This window comes from Jaculus jaculus, chromosome 9 (genome assembly GCF_020740685.1).
Source record: "Jaculus jaculus isolate mJacJac1 chromosome 9, mJacJac1.mat.Y.cur, whole genome shotgun sequence".
Taxonomy (NCBI): Eukaryota; Metazoa; Chordata; class Mammalia; order Rodentia; family Dipodidae; genus Jaculus; species Jaculus jaculus.
The window spans coordinates 54371787-54383619 of NC_059110.1; the positions used below are offsets into that span (position 1 = coordinate 54371787).

General features: G+C 37.8%; 1 pseudogene; it reads left to right on the plus strand.

Moving 5' to 3' along the window:
- Positions 1 to 10238: 10238 nt before the first annotated feature.
- On the plus strand, positions 10239 to 11407 carry LOC101618130 (annotated as a pseudogene).
- The last annotated feature ends 426 nt before the right edge of the window (positions 11408 to 11833 follow it).

Below are 11833 nucleotides of genomic sequence, written 5' to 3' on the forward strand. Positions count from 1 at the left end.
ATCAAACTTAAAATATATATTATCAATAAAGTCACATAAGTATATATTACCTTAACTTAAAACCAATTCTTTACAATGTATATCAGCTTGTACTTATGAACTGTATGAAATGTTATATAACAAAATATATTTTAAATTTATTTCTCAAAATATAATAATTAAATATACTGTTCATAATAGTGTATTTTGTCCTTCATTGAAGTTATTGTTTGGGTTAGGAATTTTATATGTAGTTGGGAAATAACTAAAGTAAAGTATTTAGTTATTTTGGGCTCAGTCCTATCTATTGCTTGTTGTACAACTACAATTATAACCCCATCTGAGACATAGGAACTGAACCCCTAGAATGTGTTGGATACATAAATATCAATCATAAAGAGGATAATCATTGCTAAGAAGAATAGGACAGGTGAATCAGTATGTTGAATTCATAGAAGATCACTATTCTTCAAGGTGATTTTCTCATAATTTCCATGTGTGTGTCAACTGTGTTAATGAACAGCTACTTGGGCACAAGTAACTGCTGTATTGGAAGTGTTCTAATTTGATATTCTGTAGCATAGTGAATTTAAGGATTTGAACCAAAAAATCATTTCTGAACTGTTTCATACTGACATTAACAACTCTAAAACTCCTGGTAGTTTGGGGGTAATATACTCTGTCTTGTGAAGTTGTTACAAGGAACATATTTAACATACATAATGTGCCCAGCAGAGAATTAAACAGAGATGAGGTGTAAAAGGAAGGTGGTTTTCAGATGCTGGGTTGAAATCTACAAAAATCCGTAACTGAACCCTAATAAAATGAGTGTTTTAAAGATGCAGAATATGGTTTTAGTGGCTATATTCATAAAATATCCTAAAACATCAGTACATAAAAGGGCTTATGTGAGCTTTGTACATACCTCCCCTTAGCCTCTCTGTAGTCTTGTAATCAACTGTACATTGATAACCTCAAAAATTCACATTAATGTACACTTTTTTTAAAAAAAAATTTTGGTTCATTTTGTATTTATTTATTTGAGAGCGACAGACATAGAGAGAAAGACACATAGAGGGAAAGAGAGAGAATGGGTGCGCCAGGGCTTCCAGCCACTGCAAACGAACTCCAGATGCATGCGCCCCCTTGTGCATCTGGCTAACGTGGGACCTGGGGAACCAAGCCTCGAACCGGGGTCCTTAGGCTTCACAGGCAAGCACTTAACCACTAAGCCATCTCTCCAGCCCTAATGTACACTTTTTATGTGCCAAATATATTGTGTACATTAGCTTAATTATCTTTTTCATTAAACCCATTCACTATTTTTATTATTAAATATCTTTTCTAAAACCTTTTCATACTTGGATCAACTAGTTGAGCTGTTTAGAACTCTAAGATTTTGAATAAAATACAACCCATACAAGAAAATAGAGTGCTTTACAGTCTCCATGGAAACTAAGAAAAGATAAAAACAAATGTAGTCATTAATAACTTAGACTGAAGCACAATATGACATTTTTAGTGTTTTTTTTCTCAAAAGCCAATTCCTTTTTAGATTTATGTAGAACATTTACATCATTCCATGTCAGGAGCCATAAAGCAAAAGCCTCTCCATTTTGCCTGGGCCTGTTCATAAGCTGACTCATTACTCCGAAGGTTGGTCCATCCAGCTTTCTGTTAGGTACTTCTGGAATATTGGTCAGCAGACTGCTTATAGAATCTTATCTTTTGCAAAAGGCCAGTTTATGGTCAGGATGTGATGCCTGGTGCAGTCAGGATGTTAAGCCATTTAGGCAAGATTAGATGAACAGCTAATTACATCCCCTTTAGGTTTCCTGACAATTCCAAAGCCCAAAATCACTTCAGCCAGTTTATTCCCCTCCTTAGTCTTCCCCTATATAGCCACTGTGTAAAAAACAAAGACTCTGAGGCCTCGACAAGCATCTAGCATGGTCTCCTTCTTGTGTCTGTTTGCCTTTTATCATTCAGGTTAACTTCCCCTCAGGTCCTTGTTCAACTCCCCACTGGCCGGGGCAATTCCAGACATTTAAAACTAATATTTTCAAATAGTGAAAGGAATATTCTTTTTTTCATCCACTTCTCCTATTCACTGTAGTTTATTCCACTTTGAACAAGAAATCTATGTCCTTGATGAGTACATGTTGAAATGGTTAAATTACTGAGAATTCAGAATTCCAGGAACTGTATTTTATTGGTGACACTAAACAACAGTCTAATTTATTGAAACTATCCAGTTAGAGAATGTTTAATGTCCTACAAACAGATATCTTATTACTGAACACTGTTAAAAGTTCTAGTTCTAGTTAGAAGGCCAGTGAGGTATGTACCATACTTCTTAGTAAATTCAAAAGAAAGAAAAAAAATACTAAAAGCAAGAACAGGTTATTAAAAATCTGGGTATGTCCCTGGTTTGAGTTTCTTGCATGGTCAGTGTGTGGATGGGCACAGAAGTCTGGACTGACTAGGCCAGATCCATTTCTGGGCTCCTCTCACCTCCACAGTCTGAGTTCCTTACTGGAATAAGATGTGGACAGGCATGGTAGTCTGGTGTAAGGAGGCCAACCTCTCCAAACAGAGTTCCTTGTGCAGGCAGTGTATGGGCTGGGACAGTAGTCTGGTATGAGTAGGCAAGACCCTTGTTTCTGGGATCCTCCTATCTCCCTGGTCTGCGTTCCCTACACTGGTCTGTGTGCTGGAGGAGGCAGCACAAAGGAGGGCAGATCCCTGTTCCCTTGCTACACCCAGTCTCCTCATACTGGTAGGTCAAATTGTGCCTTGCTTGGAGAGATCTGGTCCCTGAATGAGCTGTGGAATCAGGCCTTTTGCTCTGGTACACTGACTGGCCATTGGTCACCAACATCCCTGTTCACCTGAATCAGAGGGTGAATGCACTAAGGAACAGTAAGTTGCTTCCTATTTAAAAATAAAATAAAATTAAATTAAAAGTGTCTTCTTAAAATGGGCAAAAAACAATGCAAAAAAGCCAATGAAAGTCATAAAATTGAGAGAATGCCACCAAAGATGCCTAGTCCTACAATGGAAGGCTCAAATGAAATTATAGACAAATTCATTCCCAAATGAAAGCACAACAACCAATGAGATGCTGATTAAAAAATTGCTGAACTAGAAGCAAACTATCAAATGACCAACAATTGTATTAATGAAATTGAACAGAATCAACTCCTAGAGTGCTCAGCTTTGGACAGTATGCTTAACTTGATTGAAGAAAAGTTAGAACCCTCCAAAGAGATATGAATAAATTGAAAGCAAGTCAGTAAATGGAAGATAACAACAGCTGGTTGATTCAGCTTAATGAAGAGTTGCTCACATACAAGAATGAACTACAGGAATCATCAAGAAGATCAGAACTCAAATTGAAATCATTCCTGAAAAACGAGATGAACATGAAGGAATATTACACAACAGAAAACAAACAGACAAACAAAAAACAAATAGAAATTATAAAAACCTCTCTAGAATCCCTCACCAACAGAGATAGTCATGTGGAATACAGAATTTTTGACCTTGAAGATAAGACAAAAGGAATTGATCAGGAGGGCAAAAACTTTGCTAAGTTCAAAAAACTCAAGTGAACAGAATAAGAGATAACTGTGGGACACCCTAAAATGACCAAACATATAGATCATGGATATAACAAAAGGAGAGGAAATCCAGGCTCGACACATAGAGAACATTTTTGATAAAATTCTTTAAAGAAAATTTTCTGAATTTCACAAAAGAGAGGGCCATCCAGATACAAGAGACCTACAGAACATCAAACATAGGAATACATAATTAAAACTCTGAACAACAAAAACAAAGAAAGAGTGTTAAAAGTAGCAAGAGAAAAACAATTTACAACATGCAAAGGCAATTCCAACAGAATTTTCTCCAGTTTCCCAATGGGAACCCTGAAAGCCAGAAGGGCCTGGAATGCAATGCTTCAAGGTCTGAAAAACTATGGCTTCCAAACCAAACTACTTTATCCAGCAAATACCTCATAATAGGTGGTAAAAGGAAAAAAAAAAAAACTTTCCATGTAAACAGTCAAGCCTATAATTATTTGAACACAAAGCCAAACCTACGGAGAGTACTTGAGGGAATACTCCACACAGAAAAGCCAAGCAACCAATCTAAAGAGCCAACAAGAAGAAGATCAAAATAACCAAAATAGACCAGGCTCAATGCAGTACCTAACACAAGAAAGAACCTAACCACATAAAACACCTCATCATGGCAGGGATTAATTCTAGCCTCATAGTAATAACCATAAATATTAATGGTTTTAACTCACCTATCAAAAGACACAGGTTATCAGGATGGATCAAAAAATTTGTCCCTTCCATCTGCTGCCTTCAAGAAACCCACTTCACTACTCCTCAAAGTGAATTGTTGGAAAATAATATTCCAAGCAAATGGAAATAAAAAACAAGTGGGTGTTCTTATATTAATATCTGATAAAATAGACTTCAAACCAAAAGTAATTAAAAAGACTAGGAAGGCCACTTTTTACTCATCAAGGCAATGATCCAACATGAGGACATCACAATCAAATCTATATATGTGCCAAACACAGGTGTACCACAATTTATAGAACAAAATGTACTAGACAATAAAAACACATATAAACACCAACACAGTCATAGTCAGAGACTTCAATACTCCACTATCATCAATAGATCTATCATCCAAGCAGAAAATAAACATTGAAAACATGGAGCTCGACATCATACATCAACTAGACCTAATGGATATCTACAAAACTTTCCATCTCAACTCTACACAATGCACATTCTTTTCCACAGCCCACAGAACCTTCTCTAAAATTGAACATATATTAGGCCATAAAGTGTGTCTTCATAAATTCAGGAAAACTGAAGTAACTTCCTGCATCATGTCAGATCACAATGTTTCAAAACTAGAGATTAACAACAAGAGACACATCAAGAACTTCACAGCACCTAGGAACTAAACAACACACTTTTTAAAAAAATTTTTTTTCATATTTATTTATTTGAGAGTGACAGACAGAGAAAGAGGCAGAGAGAGAGAGAGAATGGGCATGCCACGGCTTCCAGCCAATGCAAATGAACTCCAGATGCATGTGCCCCCTTGTGCACCTGGCTAACGTGGGTCCTGGGGAACTGAGCCTTGAACCAGGGCCCTTAGGCTTCACAGGCAAATGCTTAACCGCTAACCCATCCCTCCAGCCCTAAACAACACACTTTTAAACAATGAATGAATCATGGGATAAATCAAAAAAGAAATTACAATATTCCTGGAATTGAATGATGATGAAATCACAACATACCAAAACTTACTGGGCACAATGAAGGTATTCATAAGGGGGAAATTCATAGCCCTAAATGTCTTCCTTACAAAGACAGAGATCACAAATAAATTACCTGACTGTCCACCTACGGGCACTGGAAAAACAAGAAGAATCTAACCCAAAGAGCTCAAGATGGAAAGAAATCATCAAGATTAGAGCAGAAATTAATCAATTAGAAACTAAGAAAACAATTTGAAAACTTGATGAAACAAAGACCTGGTTCTTTAAAAAAAATAAACAAGATTGACAAACTCCTGGCCAAATTGATTAAGCCAAAAAAAAAAGTCCCAAATTAAGAAAATCAGAAATAAAAAAGGAGAAATCACATCAGACATACATAAAATTGGAAGAATTATCAGAGCATATTTCCAAAACCACTACTCCACAAAATTAAATAATCTGGAAGAAATTGAATTTCTAGACACATACCACCTACCAAAACTAAACCCAGAACAGATTAATTTCCTAAGCAAACATATAACTTCCATGGAGATTGAAAAGTAAGTCAAAAACCTCCTCCAAAAGAGAAGTCCAAGACGAGATTGCTCCTCAGCTAAATTCTATCAAACCTTCATTAAAGAACTGCAAACAATACTTCTCAAACTGTTACACATAATCAGAAACCAGGGAATCCTCCCTGACTCCTTTTATGAAGCTAGCATCACCCTGCTACCAAAACCAGACAGAGATGCAGCAAGGAAGAAAACTATGGTCCTATTTCACTAGTAAACTTAGAAATTGGAAAATGTAACATACCACATAAATAAACTGAACCATAAAACTACATGATCATCTCAATTGAGGGAGAGAATGCCTTTGACAAAATACAACATCACTTCATGATTAAAACACTGGACAGAGTAGCACGGAGCATTTATAACTCCACACAATAATACTTGATGGGAAGAAACTCAAGAAGTTTCCACTGAGGATGGTAATAAGACACCACTGGTCTTCAACATAGTACTAGAAATACTAGCCCAAGCAATAAGACAGGAGAAATAAATACAAGGGATTCAAATTGGAAAGCAAGTAGTCAGTTTAGCTCTATTTGCAGATGATATGAACTTTGACGAAGATCCCAATAATATAGATTGGAGAAAAGACAGCATCTTCAACAAATGGTGTTAGACAAATTGGATTACCATATGTAGAAAAAGGAAATTAGACCCACTCATTTCACCATACACAAAATTCAAGTCCAAATGGATTAAAGACCTCAATACAAGACCTGAACTGTTCAACTACTGGAAGAAAAAATAAAAGGCACTCTTCATGATTTAGGACTGGGAAAAGACTCCTGGAACAAAACCCCTGTAGCCAAGGAAATTAAACAAGCATTGAACCAATGAGATCTTATGAAGCTAAAAAGCTCTTGCACAGAAAAAACATACCATAAGCAGAGCCAATAGATTACCCACTGAATGGGAGAAAATCTTTGCCAGCTATACCAGTGGCAGAAGCATATTGTCTAGAATTCACAAAGACCTCAAAAAAACTAAAAAATAAAAAATCAAACAACCCACTCCATAAGTGGGGCAGAGAACTAAATAGGGAGTTGTCCGAGTAAGAATTACAAATGCCTAACACACACTTAAGAAAATGTTCAACATTAGTTAAATGCAAGTTAAAATTAAAATTAAAATTAGATTCTACCTCACCCCAGTAAGGATAATGAATAATAAAATATCAAATGAAAACAAATGTTGGCAAGAATGTGGAAAAATAGGAACACTTATTCACTGTTGGTGGGAATGTAAGCTGGTACCACCTCTGTGGTAATCAATATGGAGACTTCTGACAAAGATGAATATAGAGTTTCTAGCTGACCCTATTCTTCCCTTTCTGGGCATTTACCCTAAAAGTTCCACATCTCAGTTCAGGGATATTTGCTCAACTGTGTTTATAGCTGCCGATTTAATAATAGCCAAGAACTGGAATTAACCCAGGTACCCATAACTGGATGAATGGATAACCAAGATGTGGTATATCTACACAATGGAATTTTACATAGCAGTAAGAAAAAAATGACACATTGAAATTTGTAGAAAAATTATCACACTTTTGCCAGGCATGGTGGCGCATGCCTTCAATCCCAGCAGAGGTAGGAGGATTGCTGTGAGTTTGAGACTACCCTGAGAATACATAGTGAATTTCAGGTCAGCTGGAGCTATAGTGAGACCCTACCTCAAAAAAAAAAAAAAAAAAAAAGAAGGAGTAGGAGGAGGAGGAAAAAAATGGTCAAACTTGGAACAGATCATTCTAAGTGAACCCACACAATCACAGAAAGACAACCATCACATGCTCTCATTCATCCGCAGTTCCTAACCTGGATCAGCCCAAGTTACTGACATAACTGAAAAGCATTTTGAGGCTTGGACAATAGGGAGGGTAGGGCTGGAGGGAAGGGAAAGGTTGCGAGGGGGCACAAAACTGAACCCAAATGGAATTAGTACTAATTCTATATTCTGGAAGTCAGACTAAAAGGTGGAACTTTCAAGAAGACCTTAAGGGGATTACTTGTATTGAAGGGCCCTGGAGAGGGTGAGGCAAAACCTAATCTCATATTTCTCCTGCTTCTTTTACTTCTCTGTCTTTTTTTTTTTTTTTCTTTTCCCTTGTTGCTGACCTGTAATTCACTGTAGCAGGATGTGATCTATATATTTTTTTCCCATTAACCTCTGGCAGGTAATCAAGTGCTCTGACAGAAGTCTATCTTATTTGCTTTGAGAGATCTAGTAGGTCTGTGACAACCAGCTCATTGTGGATATAGACCACATCCTGGTACAGTGGGATTTTGACACTTTCCTCTTCTTTTATGAAAACTTGGAAGATAAACTGACCAATAGTCTTGCATATCCCAGCACAAGTATCTAACAGTTATGAAAGACTCTCATCAGGGTCTGGAGAAATGGCTTAGCAGTTAAGGCACTTACCTGCAAAGCCAAAGGACCAAGGTTCTATTCCGCAGAACCCACGTAAGCCATATGCACAAGGTGAGGCAGGAGTCTGGAGTTTGTTTACAGTGGCCAGAAGCCCTGGCGTACCCATTCTCCCTCTGTCTCCCTCTTTCTCTTTCTCATATAAATTAATTTAAAAATAAACAGATAAAAATCAACAAAATAAAGAAAAGGAAGAAAGACTCTCATCAGTAAAGAAATACCAGATAGGGCTGGAGAGATGGCTTAGCGGTTAAGCGCTCGCCTATGAAGCCTATGGACCCCGGTTCGAGGCTCGGTTCCCCAGGTCCCACGTTAGCCAGATGCACAAGGGGGCACATGCGTCTGGAGTTCGTTTGCAGAGGCTGGAAGCCCTGGCATGCCCATTCTCTCTCCCTCTATCTGTCTTTCTCTCTGTGTCTGTTGCTCTCAAATAAAAAAATAAAAAATGAACAAAAAAAAAATTTAAAAAAAAAAGAAATACCAGATACTGCTTGCCTTTTTGGTGATCCATCCTTTGGCTCCCCCAACCTCCCCTTACTGCTTTGTTCCTTAAAATCTATCCTTTTTGATGAACTATCTCCAAAATGAACCTTGATTTGAAGTTGAGGAAGAGAGCTGTGTATCTTTCCCACAGAGGACTTGTGGAAGTTGGCTTCCCCTTAGATATGTATATCTACTACTGAGGCTGGGTGCAGGCCAGCTGTCAATCAACCTTGGATGAGCATACTGGGGACCCTGATAACTTTTTCCAAATACAGTGCTCTTGAGGACATCAGCCATCTACAGAACATCTAAGGGCAGCCCCAATGTTGATATGTGTTGTGCCAGACAAATACAGATAATGAGGATGCTGAACACCTAAACACATCACTGAAGTGGACTTAACGTGCTCACATCATGTCTCATGAAATTTTGCTGAAGAGGGTGTGGAAAGATTGTTAGAGCCACAAATTGGTACATGTTGCCTCTCCCCACCTCCATAATGCATGACCAACAATCTCCATGGGGTTGATCTGCATCCCAATGAGGAAGGCCTCTTCAGAAAAGGGACAGGGAGGAGGGAAAGGATACCACCATGTGTTGTTTACATACAAAATATATCCAAGTCTAATAAAAATTAATGTTGCTTAAATTTTAAAAATTTGAATTACACAAATATTTGTTATCTACTTTGAAACTCTTCTTTTGTTTGAGTTCAATGTTTAGCATCATTTCATTTATTATGACAAATAATTTTCCACTGTATGAAACTGTAGAATTTGAGTTAATTCAGCTTTCTCTTTTTTTTTTTTTTTTTTTTTTGAGACATTGTCAGTAGTAGCTGAGGTTGGCCTCAAACTTGTTATATTGCATGTAGCTTAGTCTTAAACTCTCAATTCTCCTGCCCTAAACCCTCCCCCCTCCAGTTCTGTGATTACACATTTTAGCCAAAATACCTGACTGGGATCTCATTATTTTATTTCAGAACCTTTTAATGCAATTTTATCTTTCAGATGATTTTATTACCTGACAAAATTACACAGAGGAAGAATGCTCCAAAATGCTATCTTTTGGACATGGCATGGACTTTGTACTCCTTAAAACACAGCAAATGTCATTTACCTGCACAAACTCTGCACTAGATTGTGCTGGTCAAAATTTCATCATGGATACACTCATGTTAATGCATGCAACCATAACTAAATTCAGTGGCTCACTGAGAGAACAAAGAAATAAAGACAGGAGACAGCTAGCTAAAAAGATGAGGATGGGGATTTTCATGAAGAGACAAGTCTGGATGGTTGTGTGCACATATCAGGCCTGCCCAATTTGCTTCACATAGGAACCTGAAGTAGGAGATTCAGGTGTGAATTATGTCTCCTTCACTCTGGTTACAAATCACTTGAAATATTAGTTAGTCAACTTTGCTTGAGTGAGATTTTTTTGATCTTCAGCTACCTTTTTCAGCTTTGTGAGGAACCTTATCTTCAAATAAAATGGCTAGCAATGTTACCAACAAGATAGATTCTGGCCCCATGACCTTCCATGATTCCTTGGGAATCTCAGCACTCTTGTGGTCAAGAAATCTGATGCGAAGGTAATCCTCTCAAAGTATGGAAAAATTGTTGGCTGCTCTGTTCACAAGGGCTTTGCCTTTGTCCAGTATGTTAATGAGAGAAATGACATAACTGCTGTAGCAGGAGAGGATGGGAGAATGATTGCTGGCCAGGTTTTAGGTGTTAACCTGGCTGCAGAGCCAAAAGTGAACTGAGGAAAAGTAGGTGGGAAATTATCTGCAGCAGAGATGTACAGCTCCTCCTTTGACTTGGATTATGACTTTCAGCGTGATTATTATGACAGGATGTACAGTTATCCAGTGCATGATGCTCCTCCTTCTATTGCTGGTGCTGTGGTACCCTCTAAACTCCAGTATGTATCTAGAAACACCTCACAGAGTGGTAAATGTGGGGGTCTTTTTATTTTTATCTATTTATTTGTGAGCGACAGAGAGAAAGAGGGAGGGAGGGAGAGAGAGAGAGACAGACAGACAGAGAGAGAGAGAGAGAGAGAGAGAGAGAGAGAGAGAGAGGGAGAGGGAGAGAGAATGGGTGTACCAGGGCCTACAGGCACTGAAAACGAACTCAAGATGTGTGCGCCCCCTTATGCATCTGGCTAACGTGTGTCCTGAGGAATTGAGCTTCGAACTGGGGTCCTTGGTCTTCACAGGCAAGCACTTAACTGCTAAGCCATCTCTCCAGCCCATAAATGTTGTTTTAATTCTACAAGTGGACAGCAGGGTTCTTCTTTAAGTCTGGAAAGTTAGAAGGAGATGACCTTCAAGCCATTAAAATGGAACTTACCCAGATAAAGCAAAAAGTGGACTCTCTACTGGAAAGCTTATAAAAATAGAAAAGGATCACAGCAAACAAGCAGTAGAGGTAAAGAATGAAAAGACAAAAGACTAGCACCTCTGTGAAGAAAGATGAGACTAATGTGAAGATAGAGTCTGAGGCTGGTGCAGATGACTGCTGAGGAAGGAGATCTTTCTAGATGATGATGATAATGAAGATTGATGGAAGACCAGCTGGAATTGATCAAAGATGATGAAAAAGAGGATGACAGAGATAGTGCCAATGGCAAGAATGACTCTTAAGCACCTAGCGGGCTTTAGAAATCTTACCAGTTGTTTCTTTACCTAGGAATTTGTCGAAGATCAAAATTACACCAGATTATTTAGCACATTTTCACTGTTCTCCTTTTCCCACATTCATTAATTCATACTAAGTGAGCTCTTGGATTATAAATAAACAATAGTCTCATGATTTCTAAATTTCCTACATGAACATGATGTGTTTTTACCTTGGGAGATGTTCCAGAGCTTATATAAGATTCTTGAAATCTGTTCATATATATTAAACTCCTAATGTATTTGTGGGTATTTTCTTTGAGCTACATCTCACACCTAAAATGTATTTCTATCAAAAATTAGAGTTACGCAAAGTACAGGAGAGTCTGTTGCAAGGTTATAAACACTTTTCTAATACCATTAACAGGAAAAAAAGCTATAATCATGTAGAAA